General features: G+C 35.3%; 1 long non-coding RNA gene across 1 annotated transcript in view; it reads right to left on the bottom strand.

The window, feature by feature from the left end:
* Positions 1–2,376: 2,376 nt before the first annotated feature.
* LOC121670812 overlaps positions 2,377–19,629 on the bottom strand; it is a 93,166-nt gene continuing 75,913 nt past the window's right edge. The window contains exons 2-3 of the long non-coding RNA XR_006018283.1: positions 9,003–9,143; positions 2,377–7,631 (exon numbers count right to left, since the gene is read on the bottom strand). This is a non-coding gene — a long non-coding RNA (uncharacterized LOC121670812). The remainder of the gene's footprint in view (positions 7,632–9,002; positions 9,144–19,629) is intronic.

Genomic DNA, 19,629 nt, shown 5'->3' with positions numbered 1-19,629 from the left:
ATACAGACATCTGTTGAAAACCTCTTAGTATAATTGTGTGGTCTTTCTTGCTGTGAAATAATAACAAATACTGATGAGCCTTCTATTGAAAATTGTAGCCAAACTATTTTTGAGGTTTTTGGGTTTTTTTTCCTTCATGTGTAAGGGGTAAAAGAGAGAGAATTTTTACACTGACAGTGTAGGCTAAAAGAATCTTGTTTCTTCTGAAGTTCAGGAATGAAGCTACAAACTGTAAGCATAAACATAGCAGCAGTAAAATGTTTTTAATTTCTTCTATTAGATCAAATTCTCCAGCACTACATTCATTACTATACTTACCATTAGTAAAAATGCAGAAAACCCACAAATTCTAAAAAAACCATGGGTATTAAAGTAAAGGTTAAAGATGATCTTCATCTCTGATGTTACAGTCTTCCAGAGCACAGTACATATGGGGGAATTTATTCCCACTTCATAGTAATATAATTAGTTTTCTGGACAGAGCCACTGGAATGTACAACATCCTCTGAAAAGATGGAGTAGCTGATGCTTTAGTGAGTGCTTTTCTAGCAGATGTTTTGTATAAGTTTATAAAACATACTCAGACAATCTCAATTTCATTTGAACAGAAGAGTATTTGTGTGGCCTATTCCTCTTTTCTGCTTCCAGTTTATGTTCTGCTTGGCTTTGCTGTGCTCAATACTTATAGGTGCTATTCATAGTAAAAAAACAAACAAACCAAACAATTCTTCAAAGCAGAAAGCATGGGTTTTAGCTTCTAAATTTTTGCATACATGTTTTGATGTTTTTTTGCTATTTAATATATGCATATTTGAATTATCTTATGGCCCGAGGCATACTAAAACTGCTGGGTACTTGAGAAGGAGCAAGGCACACAGAAGCTAGAATCTATGCCCTGGAGTTTTCTTCAAGGAAATGTCTAGTTCCCTTACATGTTTATAAAATACTATATTTTGAAAACAGTAATTGAATTACCAATATGGATTATGTGATGTTACCAGAAGTTCTTCAGTCATAAAATAAGGAAGGCCCACCTGATAAATTCAGTGTTGGATATGGGACACGTTCTAGGACTCTCTTTGTTGGTATTATCAAACCTGAGAGTTACTGACCAGTGAAAATAATTTATCTGAATAAGACATTAGAATTGAATCTACAGGCATGCAATGCCTGAATTTGTTTTTTACAATAGAAAGATTAAAGTTTCATTAAATTGGATCAAAGAATAGAACTGAATTGCTTTTTTGAACTCCCTTGTCCTTTTCCATCAGATTACTGATATACATGCTGTGTACTTCGTTCTTCTTAGTCATGATGTTTTACATCATAATTGTGAATTTAATTTAATGTCTTCTTTTTTTTTTTTCCAGATTTCATTTTCCAAATAACATTGAGAATTGAAAAAACATTGTAAGAAAAACAATTGGTCTAAAAAGCCACCTAATCTACACTTAGCCAAAATTTATTTTGGGATTGCAAAGCTGGTTAGTTTTTTATTTTAGTGCCAATTTATTCTGCACTTGGTTTCACCTGGTCTATACAGTCCCTGCCACAGTAGAACAAATGCTAACTAGAGCTGAAAAGTGCTAATATCCAACAAATAACTAATAGTACTATCATGAAAGCATAAGAAAAAATATTTCTGAACACATGGTTCGTAGGCCAAAAGTAAAATAAGTCAGAGAAGTTTTACATATATCTGTATAATCAACCAAACTTTCACATTATGACTTTTCCACTGAAACAAAAAAGTACATCTTTGGAGGTTCCCCTATCACCAGTAGTGATATTTTCTGCTTTTGCAGTAATTTTCTGCTTTTGCAAACCTGCACAAACTAATCAAATAGTAATAAGAAAGGTCTTGATCCTGTTCTCATTGACTTCATTCAGAGTTTAGCATTGATTTGGAAATGATCACTACTGGATGGAGAATTATTATATAAAATAGAATGTGTAACGGGTGGCAGTTTTGACTTGGAATTTTGCTAGAATTATCATAATCATTTTTACTGTTGACTCTTTCCTTAACCTAGTTTGCTAAAATAATTCAGTGCTTTGTGAGATAGGTTCTCATCCCACCTTGTATTACACTAGGATAACTTCCTTGTTTGGAAGAAAATGACAAGATTGAATTAGTAGAATATTCTTTATTTGGGAGATTTGTTATCTAATATGTCTAAGATTAAACTAGAAAAGCAAAACTATCAGTAGGTTTTAAGAGCATGTTGAAATAAGAGACGAAGCTGAAGAAACATTTATTTATAGTATTCTCATACAATTGGTATTCTCTGCATCAAAAAACCTAAGTCAAGGAGAGTCCTAGGCAAAAGCACTTTCACAAGTGAAATCAGTATGTGCCTTCCTAATTAAGTTAACTTTAAAAAGCTCTTTCTCCACTTTGTTCCCTTTTCCACTTTGTTAAACTTTATAGAATGGTCTGTGACTCATATCCTGATGATATAGATGTCTGTGTTAGAAATTCACTGGCTTCCTGAGTGGCAGAATTTTTATTAGTATACCTGTATTTTCAATATTTATCTTGTGAGCATGTTAAACTTCAGAGCCTGCTACTTTCTCAGTTAAGAAACTTTAAAACTTGTTTTAAGTTTAATGTCGTCACATAAAAAATTATACCCTTTCCAGTCTCTCACATCAAACTCTATGCACCATTTTGTCCTCATGCAGACAGAATTTTCAGTCAACTTTATCTTACATAGCTCTTTCTCTCTCTGTCACGGGTTCCTCTCTGCCAGTTGTGATTCCTTCTCCCTTCCTGTTCTTTTTTGGGGTTTTTTTCCCCTTTCAGACTGCAGGAAGTTTTTTTTACTGGAGAAAAGGCCAAAGGTGAGGATACTTCTCAGGTTTGGAGGTGATTCTCCAAAAACCCATATCTTTCCCTTTACTGAAGATTTCCAATCCTCTCTTTCTACCACTCTGGGAAATGACCAGATGAGACAGTTACTGCCTGGTATGTCCAGCCCAGCCAAGAGGAGCAGGACATTTGCAGCTGGGTGGCCATGCCAGGTGTCATTCCAGCTGGTGCTTGATACCAAGGAGCATGCACTGGTTTTGCATCCCTTAAACATTGCATCTTGCCTACCAAATACTGGGACAAACCCGATGTAACTGACATTTACTGATAAAGAATGAAGTACTCTGTACTTTTAAAGAAATGTTAACATGTAATTGAATAATTCTACTGACTATAGAAATTGTAATTCTCCAGATATACATATATGTAATGAGAGCGATTACCATGCAACAATAAACCATCACTGCTATTATAAAGCCATAAACTCTTATTCAATATACTATAAAATTCAAAATCTAATTGAATGTGCTAGTTTAGCATAATTCCCACAAGCCATCATTCCTTAATATTGTGAAATGAATGGGGGGTTTGTGGAGCTATTAATTGTTACCGACAAGCAATAACCACTGGAATGAAACTCCAATTATCAGCAACCATTAATCACATTTACTGTCATCTGCGATGTCAGAAAAAATAATATTCTAAACAGCTAAAAGGAATTTATATCTCAAATGTTTTAACTCACTTATAGAAATCAGATGGTCTTTTGCTGGGATAAGCAAGGAATTACAAAAGGGTGTTTTCAGTCCTGCTCAGTCTTGTATCTTCCAGTTTTAAAAAATCTTCCCACTTTATTGCACTTTGATGGAGACTTAGATGCCGTGCAGGTTTATTTCTATGCAGTTGTGTACAATTTATAATTATTGCCAGCATGATGTTATTGTAGTCACTGGCTTTAAAATAAGAAATTAGAGATCATCTGAGCATGCAATTTCTGTTCCAGGAAAGCAATTAATGTTGGGGTGCATCTTGATCAGGTGCAGTGTTCTTGGAAATGAGGGCGTAAACAGGGGTGGCATAGTCTTGCTCAGAAAACTTTGTTCTATACTTTTCATCTTGTTCATTTTTCAGATTCTGTTGTTTACTTCAAATAATTGTTTTCCTTTGAACCTACACAGTATATCAAAAACATAGATGTAAATCTCTGGGAATGAGAGGATAGGAAGCTGTTCAGTACTAGTGAGTGGATTGGCCAAATGTGCAATGTAGACCTGGCAGTTAAATGGCCTCACTTGCAAAATGGGATCTGCTAACCAAAAATTTCCCCTAAAAATAACAAATAATATTGTTGGACCATTAAGGGCATATTGTGGTCCTCACTCTCAAATTATACTGAGGTTTCTTCTGAACTACAGAAAATCTGAATGATCAGGATTTGAGACTTTGCCAGTTGTTTACCTTGAGAGTCTGTCAGCTTTTGCTGGCATAAAAAGACTTAGATTTAGAATGAGGAAGCACTTTGAAAGCAGAAAAAGGAAGGAAAATAAGGTAGAATATGGAAGAATTTGGAAGCACCAGTCCAGAATATCGTGTGAATAACTTCATTTAGTAAAAGGACTGAAATCCTAAATATTTTGTTTACTATACTGTGTTGTTCACTCATGGTTTCAACACTTTATAATCCACTGAAGATCCAAGTACTCTAACACAAAATCAGCAGAGCAGGTATAACATCTGTTCATAATGTACTGCAAATATCCAGCAGAGTATCTTCTTAGAAGAAACATATGAGAATTGATGACTGAACTATATATCAAAAGAAGCCCTAAAATATACACAAATTGTATTTAGCTGAGTCTGAAAAACCTCTAAGGCATGGAGCAGCTGCTTATTTTTCAAGTTTTCGAGTAGAAGTGTATTTATAAAATTGGGTATAGTAGTGCCTCTGGAAGTAAAAGTCAGAGGTTGACTATACTAACAACTTTATTATTCCAGTTGTTATTTATATAACCAGTTTATTATTTACATAACCAGTTTTCCAAATTTTCAAGTACTGCATTTTTGCTGAAACCAAGGTGTGTGTGATCGACAGTATGGTTTTATAGTGTTCAGTGTACTCTTGAATAGGTCACATCTGTCCTCTCTGAAATTCTCTTAAGATATTGTCACTCATCAACCTTGCTAACTTAAATACTATGGTTGGATTAAAATACTTTATGTCTGATTTTCCTGCTGAATGTGACTGAATGTTCTTCCTCTGAAACATAGCAAATTTTTGGCCTATCAGCATTTTCTTAAATTAACTGAAGGCATTCAAAGTGAACGCATCTAAGATAATCAATATTATACTATAGTACTGTCATGATCAATTAATCAAAAAAATTAAGTGCCTAAATGAATTGAACTAGCAGAAAAAACTTTGTCATGAGAAAACATTGGAACATGATTCTTTCCCCGACTTCAACTCCCAACCTCTCCCATTTATCGTTTTCCTGATGTTTTTCTGAGTTGTTCAATGTGAAACTTGAATAGTTTGTAAATTCAGTAAAAAATAATAGAAATAATAGTAGAAATGATTACCATGCTATGATAAGATTTTAGTCTGAAGTATTCATACTGACATTCCATTTCCCATATTTAATTGAACATTTCTGTGTTTTCAGGAGAAATTACTAAGTATTTTAAAAAGTTATTTTCCATTACCAATTTAAAACTGCTGCACCGAAAATTTATCATAACTAATGCATTCATTTATGCTTGTTGTCAAGGTGACAGAGTTTATCAGAATATCAGAAATCAAAGCATTTAAAATGTAGTTGTCAATTCTCAGTATATTTGGGTAAGGTAAACACTAATTCTGTCAAACGCTATTTATCTTTCATTAGTATGGAACTGAATTCATTCTTAGAACAAAAATATACAAATATTACTCAGTCTTGTAGTAATAAACAGCTTTCCTTTAAAGAAGATAATAATAGACAAATGTATGGTAATTTAGGAAGTATGTTTACAGCACTGTGTCTTTAAACTTGAGCTGTCAGTTAACTCATATTCAAGATTTCTGCTCGCTTAAAAAGGAAGAACACTCCTGAGTATACTAGTGAGAACTGGCTTTTTCCCTCTCTTCCTCCCTCCCTTCCTTTCTTATCTCTCACTGAATAATAACCCTCATTTAATGTCATCAGTCATTTTTGCCATCAGCCTTTTTTGTGGCTGGAACAGAAGCATGAATGGTACATACACTGAAATATGTGAAAACTTCATAGATTTTGATAAGATAGTGGAGAATGTGTCAAGTTGGTGTTATCATTAGCTGAGAAATGAAAATGGATGCAGTAATTTGCACAATTTCAGCATGGCCCCTCCTACCATCACTGGGCAGCAAGTATTTACAGATGTAAGCCAGTCCAGTGGCAATCTTGAGACTGGTAAACTGCACCCAGTGTGTTCTGGTAGTGAGTATAAGCTAGCAAGGGCCAATGATCCTCTAATCACTTTACTGTGAGCTTCTGTTATCTTAAAATGACATTGAGACACTTAAAAGACTTACCAAAAAAAAAAAAAAATCTTCCTAATAATCAGTAAAAACTAACAGGAAAGCACAATGCATAACCCATAATAGGAAATATTTGGAGTTACTAGAATTTATCTGATTTAATCCTGCTAAAGGTCTGGCTAAAGGGAGCAATCTACTTCTTGGCTGCTCAAACTGAACACTTGAATAGATGATGGATTTGAAGATGTCATCTGAAGTATTGCACAATTATCATGACTAATTTGAAAATATTCTGTTCTTGTAACAGATCTTAAAATGTCTCATCCAATGGACTACGGCGTTTAGAGCCAAACTACTCCTAAAACCAGCAGGCCTGTATGTTTCTGTTATTTGGTATCACAAAATTTCTCATTTAAAATTTCAGTGGTGACTGAATAATAGCTCCCAAAGAATGATCTGACCTTGGTTGGATTTTGTTTCAGTCAGACAATTCTGCTTCTGAATTCTGATATATTGTAAAGAGAAAGCCTTTTTAAATTTGGAGTTGTTGTTTGTTTTGAAATTTCTTAGGCCATAGGGACAGATCATTTACCTGCTATCAAATGGGCACAATTAATTATTATTGTTTTACTTTAACTGTTTTCAGCAAATACTCTCCCACTTTATTGTTTTAATAATGGAATCTCATTTAGAAATTATTGATGAAAAGTTTTCTCCAGCCTACCCATGTAAAATCATCTTTGATGCAAAATCATATTTTGGGAATATGTGTAGCATTGCACATAGCATTTGCTGACTTTTAAGTCAAACCTGCTTTAAGGTTGTCTGTAGGCTTCTACATATCATCAGGCAATTTCTTCCTGTTTAAATATTCCTGATAGAGTTTATTACTTTTCAGTAGCTGGAAAGTAGTTTATCACACTTTCAACTCTTTATTTAGTTTCATCTCCATTTCAGTTTCAGACCTTATTGATATAATTAAGAACTATGCAATTTGCCCTCATTTTTCTATATGCCTTGAGTGTGTTCTGTTCTTCCACTTTTAGTGCCCTCCCCAAGGTAATACAAAATAATAAAATACCATATGGCAAATGGAATCAGCTGTAACACCATGCAGTGTCTTTTATCACGCAGCTTTTAGAGTATGACATTCCCAGGTTTGTAACTGATGAATATTGCATGTCCTAGAGAAACTCGAGCCGTATGATGCTGCTTCTCCCATTAGAGGCATCCTTGCTGATACTCTGCAAGCATGCAGCAGCTATCAATCAACAACACACCAGGAATTGGCAGAATGTCTCAAGGCATGGCAGTCCTACAAAACTGCAAAAAGTTATCATGAACACAGTCTTGCATTACCACAAATTGTGCAACACATAATTAATATGTTAACAGTAAAAATGAGTTTTAGATACTTTGTTAGGCTTGGCTGAAGATTTTTGTTTGCTTTAATGTCTTTAGGGCTCTTGGGAATTCATAGAATGTGTTTTTTCATTAGTGGATTTCCATAGGTTTGGAGTCAGTCTTCTGAAACATGCTGTCTGGGAGCATTAGATGTTGTTCTATGAAAATTAAATATAAGCGTAAGTACAGATTTTGTAGATGAGTTAAAGTACTTCTACAGTGACAAAATCTAAAGGAATTTCTGTTTTGTGGATATACTAAATGAGTGTGAAAAGCTGATGGTGTTACTTAAGAATGCAAAAACCTGTAAGTAACCATTTCTTAATACTTCATGTGTGTTGCTATACCAGCATCTTAGGTTAGCTCTGGCTTTGTGAGTGGAAGGGAGAGGTAAGGATTAAGTAAATAGATATGCAATGTTTAGCTATGATTTTCTTTCTATCTTCTGCTTGCAGCAAAAATATAATTTCAGTCTATTCTAAAAGTAAGTATCTCTAAAAAGTTAATAGGATGTTTCTGTTGTGAAACAGAATTCTGTGTTGAGTTCCATCAGGTAACATGCAGCTATCTTAGTTTCCCATCTTGTTTTAGGGAATAGAGATTATACAGTCTCCACCACGTTTAGTGCTCCCATTGTGACACTAGAATTGGTACAGCAACTTTTCTCCAAAGCAGGAAAGCAGAAGAGGAAAGCATGTATTGCTCTTCCCTGTTCATCCAGATGCGGTCTTTGGTAAATCTATTTCTACTCCTCTCTGGTCATGCTTAGGACATATAAATGTGCCCAAGCTGTAACTAAACTTTCCACCTGTCACCTGTAGGAAGAGAGGGGTGGGTGATAACAGATGGTGCTTTTCTGTAATGCTGCAAGAGATCAGTTCAAGGGCAGGGCAGGTTTGAGAACTTAGGGTTGTGGAGAAGGCGCAGTAGCACACGTAGCACAATTCACTTTTACTCCTCTGTCAAAACACTACTCAGATGGCTTCCTGTAGCAATTAGTACCGTGTTTCATTTAAAAGAAATAAAACGAAATACAGGAAATGCATTTTATTAAAAGAAATGGAGGATACCAGTATAATAAATATTTGCACTGAGGGTAACAGCAATTTTGCTCAAAAAGTAAATTCACTGTGTGAGTTGGGGTTAGTAGGGTATATGTATTGTGTGAGCACATATGTCCTTGACATATATAGAAGGAATTCTCAGAAATACTAGGAAAGGCAAGTTAAACTATTTGGCACAATTCTGTGTACATTTTACACTTTATACAGAATCACCTGAACTCCTTACCTGATTTTTTTAGAAACAGCTCTTTCTTTTTGTCCTTACTTTTTCTTTCTTGCTTATCTGCGTTGTATCTACTGCCGTTCTCCACTGTGTGTCTGTCTCCTCATCATGTATGAAACCAGTGTGGACTCTATATTGAAAAACCTGCATTGACAAAAATCCATGAGTTACACATGGGTAGATGACAGACTGCTTGTTTCATTACTTTTCTTTCTATCTTCCATAAAAACAGAGATAGAACAATTAGAGACTTGGGGTCAAGTACTGGAGTAATAAGTTTGCAGATGTGAATACTGACATAATTTTATATTGCTAACCCCTTAAATCCATGCACAGAACCTATTTATATACATTATTTTCTGCACACAATGTATCAACACAAACATGTAGAAATAACGGGTGTCTTACAACACAAAATGTAGGCTTATGAGAAACGTAAAATACTCGTGTTTGGCTAGTCCTTTGGAAGCCCAGACAACACCTTAAGAGTGACCACTCATGCATAGAGGTGTCACAGACTAGTTTACTTGCAGCACTGATCTCTTTTCTTTTAGGTCTGATCTTGAAGTTTACAACAAGGTGCCTACCTGAGACACCGCTGCAAAGATCAGTGATTCTCACAGACTTCTGATCAGGCTTGGAAGAATTATCCTTGGATTGTAAATTTTGTGAACTGCGGTTTTTAGGTTTGTCTGTTCCCTTTCCTGGTTTATCACTCTTTGCTGTTTTTTTGGTGGTGTGTTTTGTTTTGGTTTTGGGGGTTAGGGGTTTTTTATTAAACAGATGTTTAATTGATTGGTGGGGCTTTTTGTTTCTTTTTGTTGTGTTGGGCTTTTTTTTCCACAGAACTTGTATCTTGCCTTTTTCCAGTTCCTAACAATCCCTCCTCCATCTTTTATGCATCTTTCCCCCACCTTTTCTTTTGTATAATCATGCCTTTAGGTGAGAATTTGTAAATTAAAATTGTACTGTCCTGTGTTATGACCTTAACTATTAACAACATTCTTATTTCTAAGCCTCTGTCTTCCTTAATTAAGTCCAAGATAAACACCTGTATGTGGAATCTGGTAATGATTATTTGAAACAACACATTTTTGTCATACAACCAGATATGAAAAATAATTAAAGTTTGGGAATGTACAATAGTGCCAAGGAATTTTAATTATATTAAACTGTTGACTGTTGGGACAATATTTCTAGAATTAAAAACATACTTTGAAATAACTTTTACATTCATGGAAAATTTATTTGCTTGAGAAGGACAACAGCTGTATTTTTTGACCCTATTCCAGTAGGATTTGTGTCAGAATGAAGACAAAAAACATAGAAATACTTAAAATGGCTTCCTTTAAATGGTTCCACCTTTAATGCAAGGAGTCCTTGAGTGTCCAGTCTCAAGGACTGCACAAACATCTGCACAACTGAGCTTGGTCTGGCAGCTTTCTGTGGCTCAGAGACACCCAATATTGTACAGTGGACAGAATAAAAAGATGTAATTAGCTTAAAAAGAGCAGAATTAGGATTCATGTTCCCCTTTGTCTTGTTACCAAAAAGCTTTACATATAATAAACACAGTCATCAAAATTCACTTATGACAAGTAAGAGTTGCCTTGTGCATCATTTATCACAGAATTCTGCCACTAGTGTCATCTTCATACACTTGAACATGTAAGATGTGTTTCCTTAGAGCATGCCACATTTTATTAAGTATCCAGCTTTTTACAGGGATGATATTAAATAAAAAGCATTCTTATTTGCCTGGAAATTTATGCCATACACCAAATACCATTTTATATGTGATTGCTTAGCAGGAACCATCTGTCATGTCCCCACCCCCACAGTGCTGAGGAAGGCAGAGGCTGAAGGTGAGAAGTATATTTACTTCTGACAACAAAAGCAGCTGCTGCTGTTACTTCTAGCTGTAAGGCAAACATGCTGGAAAGGTGACTATCTGTTGTGGTTCTAGTGTGCTGGGACCAAACATGTCTGCTGATGACAGCAAACGTCTTAAAATTTGGAAGAAAATTGCTTTATGGGTTGTGTCAGGAGGGCATGTACAAACGCAGGTCCAGGTGGGAGGTAGAACCAAGACGAAACTTTGGGCTAGAAAAGTATCAGGACAAATTCAAGAATCTCCCCCTTCTCTTGCCTCCTTTTGGTAGAAAATTACATTTCAAAAGAGATTATTTTTCTCTAACAATAACACGCAATTCTGAAATTAAGCACAGCAGGTAGAAACACCCAGCACAGAATTTAAAAAAAAAAAAAAATTGCATATTCATATGCTGAAATCTTCTCCAGTGCTGACAGCTAACTATTCCAAGTGGAAAAGGTACAAGCTCTGCTGTTCATTCTGCCAATTTCCCTTCTTAAAACTCTGACACTGTGTTTTGGGGGCTGTGTACTCTCATCTCTGTTATTCTTACCATCATACATCAGGCTAAGAAAGATACTTACACAGACAAATAATTGTTTTTTAATAGGATCACAGAAAATAAGTATACTTTTAAATTTATAGGAAAGGGAAAAGGGGTATTTCTTAGGCAAAACCACTTTTTTCTTTTCTTTTTTGTTACCTTCTTTCATAGTGTACAAGGGGAGCACTGTGCTAGGATGCAAACGTACCTAGAGCGTATTTCAAGACCAAAATATAAACACTGGCGGCAAAGGGCACTTTATGCAAATGCATTTCCTGAGTGATGGCTCTCTCTCCCTGATGGCTGTGGTAAGACAGAATAATTTGGGAAAATAAGTGGAGTGCTCTGCCCTTTAGCTCTTTTCTCTAGAGCATGTACATCCCCTTGCAAATATGATTATGACAAAATAAAAGGTTCATTTAGGTGGGAGGTTCTTTTAAAATATTTTCAATATATCACTGTAGAAAAAGTAGAGATAAAGCAGAGCTACAAGGGACAACACTTATAGGAAGGGGAAACAGATCAATATGCCTTACTCTGTATTGCACTCATTTTCCTTTTACAGCCCACCTGTCAGTCCTGTTATCATTGTCTAGAAAAGAATTTACAGTAAGTCTTTGCTTCAATCAGTTTCCATGGTAACTTGGTTCTGTTTTAAAACCTTTACATAAAAATGGCTTGGTTGAAATGATAATGAGCTGCAGTGCTCATCCATACCTGAACTACCTTTCCTATTGCTCAAAAATAATCAGATAGGGGTGTCACTCCATCTGCTCTAGTTCCTTTGGTATCTACAACACTGTTTCAGTAATCAAGTCAGATCAGCTTGCCATCTGGAAATCTCCATTTTCAGAGATGCAGGGGGTTCAGACTACTGGCTAGTGTTTGCCCATGCCATGCTGTGAAGCAGAGTAAATCATGTTGGGGTCTGGAGTCCTGAGTTCACTGGGGAAGGATCCCTGTGCATGTACAGTACTGACAGCGGGGCTGAAAGCTCCAAGGACCACGGCATCTTTTACCATATAAACCAGAAAAGGCAGACTATCTCCCTTGTAGAAAATACTTTTCTCAAAGGTATGGAAAAAAAATTCCCTTCAGACCAGATCAAGGGGAAAAAAAACTTCAGGAAAAAAAAAAACAAGTGAAAGTTTTAATTGATTCTAGGAGTACTGTGATAATGTCCCATTGTTGTTGATGTGTATGTTTTATCCAGCATTTAGTTATCCCTTATCCTAGTTTCAAGCTCGTCTCTTGCACTCCTAATTTCTGATTCTTTGGCCCAGTTTGACTTTGTCTTTGACAGTCTTGTTTGTAATTCTGATTAATTTATACCATCTCCATTCTCATCTAGGAGAAAAATCAACATTTTTCTAATGTACCTTAATAACACAAGTTTCAATTACAGGGAAATCTTAAAATAACTTTTAATGTGTATCTGATAGAGCTCTTCAGCAATTACTCTGAAAACTTGCTGCATTTTATAGATGACACCTTCCCTGTGCTATCACAAATTCTTAAAATTCTGTACTAGATCTGCTCTTGTTGTATTGGGTAGCTTAATATTTATATAATATTAATATTGGTTCCATTAGAGGCACTGATAGAATTTATGAAAAAACTTTTACACATCTGTATCTTCCAGGCAGGCATTCAAAAAGCTTCTGAATGTAGATATACACCAGTTAATTTATACTTGAGTTTGTCCAAAGACTTGGTAAAGATCTCATGTTTCAGCATGGGACAACACATTATTTTCCCATCCTTTGTGGTTGTCCAGCTGGTCCATATTAAGCATCTTAAATAACAGAAACAGGTCCATGCATTTTATAGCTTGGATGATGGGAGATCCTGATGCCTTGTCCTTAGCAATACACAGGAGGGCACTGCTCAGGGACGTTTCACAGCTCCTCATTTCTGAATGGTGTTACTGCGCAAGGTGTGTGCATGCTATTTCTTACATGGGTTAACTTTTGTTTAGTGTCAACTTGGTCATCTACCGATTCCTCTAGGTAATATAATCTCCCTGTAATTCCTTTAAAAGGAAGCACTATCCTTGTCCCAAACCAAATAATATGGGTGTACTAGAAGTTTGATATAGACCTATATAATTCCTCCCCAAAACATTGAAAAAAACAAGCTTTCAAAGGTATTTTTTCCAGCTCTTGTTTTTAACTTACAGTTTCATTTACTTCTGATGCCCTAGCACTGTCCTGTAGTCATTAATTTCTGAGGGAAGGGCAATGTCAAATAAGGGTATCATAAATCTTCTGAATTCCTTCCATCAGTCATGGCAGTAACATCATCACAGTACTCCTGTGTGTCAGTAAAGCATGACAGATCTGACTGATCTGTGCAGACTGTGCTTAATTGAACTGTGCTTTTCCAGTGAGCATTTTAACTTTCACACAAAGATTTTTTCAACAGCTGACATCCAAACAACTGGTCTCCATTTGCTGGGTGAAAGAATAAATAACATCTGGTGCTTTGTCAGTTGAAAAAAAGAAAGTAGTTTTTACTTTTAGTGCTTTTTAACATCTTTTATCTCAACTGAACAATTAAATCTGCTTAAAATTTCCGTGGTTTTTTATTCCTTTTATAATCCTTTGTATAAAAGAGAGGGCTGATTCTTCACTCTTGTAGCATTATGGATTCCATCCTGATGAAAAATCAGTGCTCCAGAAATACTGTACCTTGATATGAAAACTGATCATACTAGTTGGCTGCCTGAGATGGGAAATTCCTTGTTATACATGGGTTTTAATACAGTTCTTACTTCATTTAATTAATCTGCTCATTACAGTGTAACGCAACAGGCTATACTTTCTTTTGCCCTGATGTTTTTTTCATATATCCATCAGATCAATTGCTAACTGCAAAACTATCTTAGTTATATAATTCGATATTTCAGCCTCTGATTAAAAATTACATTTAGAGGGCCTTATTCCTTAATTTTTAGCTCATTATGCTTACATTTTTAAAAATGACTTTTCTTCATTAATTTTTATTTTGCAATGTCTTTTATTATTTTATATTAATTATTACCAAGTATTTGAGACTATGAGTATCTGCTATTAATTTAATTGTCTGCTGGTAGGAATTCTAAATAGTTAATCTCTGTGCCTTAAATAATTATATGATTTTTTCCCCTTTTTTCCCTACCCTCTTGTGGTCCTCTATATAGTTTTTTTTATTTTGCATACAATTAATAAGATTTTATTTGGTACCTATTTTCCCCCACAGTGCTTTCTAAAGACATGTATTTTGAAATCTAGTTATATTGTGATTAAAGTAGAACAAACCTTTTTGGATAAAATAATTAAAGCTCAAATATTCATGCATGCATGAACATTCACATTACAAATCTCAGACAGCTCTGCAGCTGAAGGCTGAATGTGCTATGTATAAACAAGTGCTTAAAATGAGAATTAATAGGGTGAGAAGTTAACTGTGCCTGTATTTCCAGTTGCTGCTGGTATATGCTTTTGAGCTGGGTGAACTTTGCAATGGTCATATGAGCCTCAGTCTCCCTCGTACCTGGTTCCTTTGGTCTCCCTATGTCCTATGTGATGCACCATCCAAACTTCCACATTATGTCCTAAACTTACTTTCAAGATACCTCTCTGTCTGATTTCATTCTCCTTATGCAAAGTATCTCCTCTCCCTGGTTGCTTGTGAGAAATCATGTTTTGAAGTGTGTTACACAGGAAGAGATTAGCAGAAGAATACCATCGTGAGTGCTACCAGAGAGGAACTGGAGGTGCAGAGTTTGGAGAGTGTGAAGACAGGGAAGAGCAGTGCTTTCTTCTCTTTGCTTGCTCCTTCTGTGAGTAGCACAGCCAAGGCAGGAGTTTGAAAGCAGATTTATTGGGATCACTAAGTTGCTTGCTGCGGAATTATCAAAGTAGAAGGGACCATGAAACTGAATCAGACACTTTCCCTTTGGCATATGTGGTTTGAGTCAGGACTGCAGCACATGAATAGTCTCAGACTCTTTCCTTCTGCTGTTCTCTTGCCTCCAGTCCTTCTCCTGACAGAGGCACTGGCCTAAATGCAACTGGTCTTTATTGCTGTGAGTAGTAAATTACAATTATTTTATAATGGTGCAGGATAGGACAGAGCAAACAGTTGCAATGGGCAGAAGAGTCAAAAGCTCAGACCAAACTTTCAGGCACAGTTCAGAGACCACCAAACACTGTTCTGGGGTCTTTGGTCTTTGGAAGACCAAAAAATGTCAAGAAGTTTAATTTAATTTAGTTTAATTTAACTTAATTAAGAGATTCTTGTCTCTAGAAGCTCTTTGTGATGACTATTGACACGTGGGACTAATTGGATCAATTATTTGTCTTTAAAACAGCAGAACTGTTTTAAAAAACACACCCATTCAGGTCACACTAATAAAAACCTTCCACCTTATTTGGAAGATAACTGGTTATCACAAACAATGTTTTCATGTCCCCTAATAGCACCGCATAAGTAGATCTGAAAAGTTTCAAACTGAGTTTGGTGACAAGGTGACAAAGACATGGCTAACCATTAGGTCTGGAATATAACAGAGTTAGGCTAGTGAGTAGGACTCAGGGAAATTCAGATTCCTTTCATGGCTTCTGAGCTTTTTTCCCTCTTTAATAAAATGGAGACCATGACACTTCCAAAATTTGTGCAATGGTAAGAAATACATTCCAGACTCTGTGGTTCCCAGCTCCTATGAGGAAGAATGAGAGAGCTGCAGTAAGTACCTAAACAGTCAAAATAAAATAAATAATTACTAGTTTCTGGTCAACTTTCATAACGTTGTCTTGATTTACTTTATGGTTTGAATTTCCAACATGCAACTTTTCGATGACATTACATTAATAAATCTAGTGTAATGTATCATTCTTCCAAAATTTGTATCAGGTCCCAGGTGATTCCATTTCTAGAAAGAAGAGCATGCTTCCCATACTACTTTTAGAAATATGATATAAGCAATTAATTTTCATCTGTGTACTGAGAATCTGGGGTTTACGGGTTCATTCATAAAATCCAAATTAGCTTGTTTGATTTTCTCTCTTCCTTTCCTTCTTTAAAAAAGTGTAATTTGAAGAAAGCACAAAATCAGATTGAAGAAGTAATTTTGGGCTCTTGAGAATATATGGCAATTATATTTCCTTTTACAAAGGGAAAATAATTAATATTTTCTAAATTACAGATGTGAAAAGAGTCATATGGAGGTATATGTCTTAAGCTACAACAAAAAAAGCAGGGTCAATGAACAGAAGAACATTATCAGTCTGGGTCTTGCATTGTTCTAGAAAATGGGGCAAATATCAATCTAATATACAGAATATTATTAATTCCAAGGTTACACATGCCATAGCTAAGTGTCTGATTCACCATCTTTGAAGTCCAAAGTGCCTTATAGATGACCGAGCTTTTAAATTGGAAGTAAGAGTCAAAGGGATATGGGTTTGATAAGTTTTTAGTCAATCAGAGAACAGCCTAGAAAAATAATATTAGGATGAAACGGAAAGATTTTTGCAAATCTGCCAATGTCCAAATGTGTATTTCTCCACATCATCTCCAAAACCAGAAGTATAAAATCAAGATTTATTTAAGACAGTGTAGCCTGTAACATTTAAAGAAGCTTGGCTTTAAAAGGGAGAAAAAAAATCAAATAAATTCCTGTGAAAAAATTAGGGTAAGACTCTGCAGATAAGCGAAATTCTAAACATGTGCTGAGGAGCTGAATACTGATCTGAGTCTAGTAGAAGCATTTAAAAAAATATTCTGTCAAGCAAGTAACTGTCATTTGTATAAGTGATGTTCTAATCTTTGTGCTGTTCAGGCGTTTTCCTATCAGAATTGTTTCTCCTTACTTTCCCTCTACCCTCCTAAAAGGAGGATAAATCTCTAACACTGCCTTCAACACCTACAAAATTACCTATCTAGCATCTCTTTTATACTGTTAAAATGCCCAGTCCTTTATGGTTCATATTCAGAACTTTCAACAGCTAAGTAAATGGTTTATGCATGACTTGCATTAGGAAGACACTGTAGTTAGTGCTTAGTAGATCAAAAGCTCTCTGAATTACTACCCAAACTTAATTGTTTTGATGGAGAAACTTAATAGGCGAGCTTTTTTTAAAGCAATTTTCTTTCAATAGTAGTATAATAGTGGGACTTGTTAAATTGTTATTAAGGGTTTTTTTGTCTTTTTTTTGTTTGATTTTGAGGAACAGAAGTTACAAGACAATTTTTTTGGCTCAAGAAGCTTAGTCACTCATGAAAATTTGTTACCTTCTTTACTACTACAAAATTTACAAACCCAGTCATTTTCGAAGTCATGAAAATGAAGTAAAATCAATTATGTTAAACCGACAAATAATTAAAATAATTTTTTTTAATACATAGGCTCTTTTTCATTTCTAAGTGATGGCTGTAATGTTCTCAGCAATGCAAAATTTAGATTTTTAAAATTGGGGAGTGGGAGTTCAGAGAGAACAATGACACATCCTACAAATACAATGCAAGAGCTTGGTATTTTTAAGGTAATTTCTCCTTGTTATGGATATCCCCGATGGCTGCCTAAAATCAATTAGATTTAATATAGTGTCACTACATTTCTGCTCCTCAGTACTACGGTAACACATTTTATTAACAATGTGAGAGGCAAAACTGAGTTGTGGAATTTTTTAAATCTAGAATGAAAAAGCAAGATAATAAAAACAAATGCTGCTTTTCTATACACACAGTCATAGGTTGAATTATGGGGTTTTTCCTCTTAGGTTTGCTTTTCATTTCTATGAATATTACATTGGGAAATCATGTTTCAGCTATTTTTTTGGTGTGTGATTCACATGCCCAGGTTGCATAAATTAGCTACATTGACTTCACTGATGGGAGTATGGATTCGTATCCCCATGGAATGGAGAGCATAGATGTGTAACATAGCATAGCATAAAACCTTTCTCATTTAGCAGAGATTATCTAGCTTCATGAGAATTTCCAAGTACTTAATATCTTGGACTAAGGACTAAAAAACTTGGTGGGAGCTTTACCACTGCCTTCTCTGGAGCTAATGGGAAATATTCACATTACTCAGTTTTAAGCTACTAGCTCAGATCATGATTACACAGAAAATTAGAAAAGGTAAAGTTGATTTTTTATGGTCCAAGTCCCTATTTAACAAAAAAGAAAGAACTATATTCTGTTCAGCACTTTTTTGAAATTCAAATTATGTTGATACCTTAGGGAAAAGTCTGACTAGAGGCTAACAGGGTTTGCATGAGCTCTAGATGATTAACCTACTTTAAATTGCTCTCACCACCCTGCACTGGTTAATCGTTTTCTTTAGCAGTGTCTTCAACAATTAGATAAAACAGCATTTATTTCTATTCTATATTTAGAAAAACACAAACTAATCTTATTTTCCCTTTATTTTCCATCATGCTTGGCATATGATGGAACATGTATAGTAGAATTAATGTAAGACAGTCTCTATCCTTGACTAGATTCAGATGAGTTAATTCTTTACTGTCTCTCCAGGCCCAGTATCCATTACTGTTGAATCAAATACTATGAGTTTCTAACTGGCAGTGAACAAATTTTAAAATTGTCAGGCATTTCCTCACTCAGAGTTTGGTTTATCAGCTGTTTTGGTTTTTTCCTGAAGCATTAGACAACTGATTGACAAGTTGGGTAAAAAGAAGACAGTCTGTTGTTTTGGTAGCGTTGTGATACAGTTCTGAGTACATGTGATGGTTAGATGGTGTGTTTCCACTCAGGGAACAATTAGACTGAAGTAGGAGGGCTATTGGCTTGCCAGTTATTATAGATGGGCTTTCTAATGGTGAATATATAATGGGGGCAAAAAAGAGGTTTTCAGGTTCATTTCCAGGCCTACCAGCTGCACCCCGCAGCCACAACAAAACTGGGAATATGTAATCTATCTACTTTTCCATTCCTCTGTTTCAGGGATATAAATTTTAGTCTTTGGCTTTTCAAGACGGTGTTTCAGAATGTTGTCAATTACTGGTGTAACAGTGATTTTTTCAAACTACATGGGATTTTGCAATGGCCAGTTCTGCTCTACGTGCAATATATTTGCAATTCACACAGGAATCTGACAAAGGAACTTTTATTGGATCACTAGAAAATTTTCTTTCTGTATCCTCACATTCTCTTATAAAGCTTCTGGTATTTTTGGAAGAAAAATACACTAGGTGGTTCTTACA

This window comes from Corvus kubaryi, unplaced genomic scaffold (assembly GCF_017639235.1).
Source record: "Corvus kubaryi isolate FWS band 111438036 unplaced genomic scaffold, C.kubaryi_AGA036_p1.0 37396, whole genome shotgun sequence".
Taxonomy (NCBI): domain Eukaryota; kingdom Metazoa; phylum Chordata; class Aves; order Passeriformes; family Corvidae; genus Corvus; species Corvus kubaryi.
This window is presented reverse-complemented; position numbering and strand designations above follow the sequence as displayed.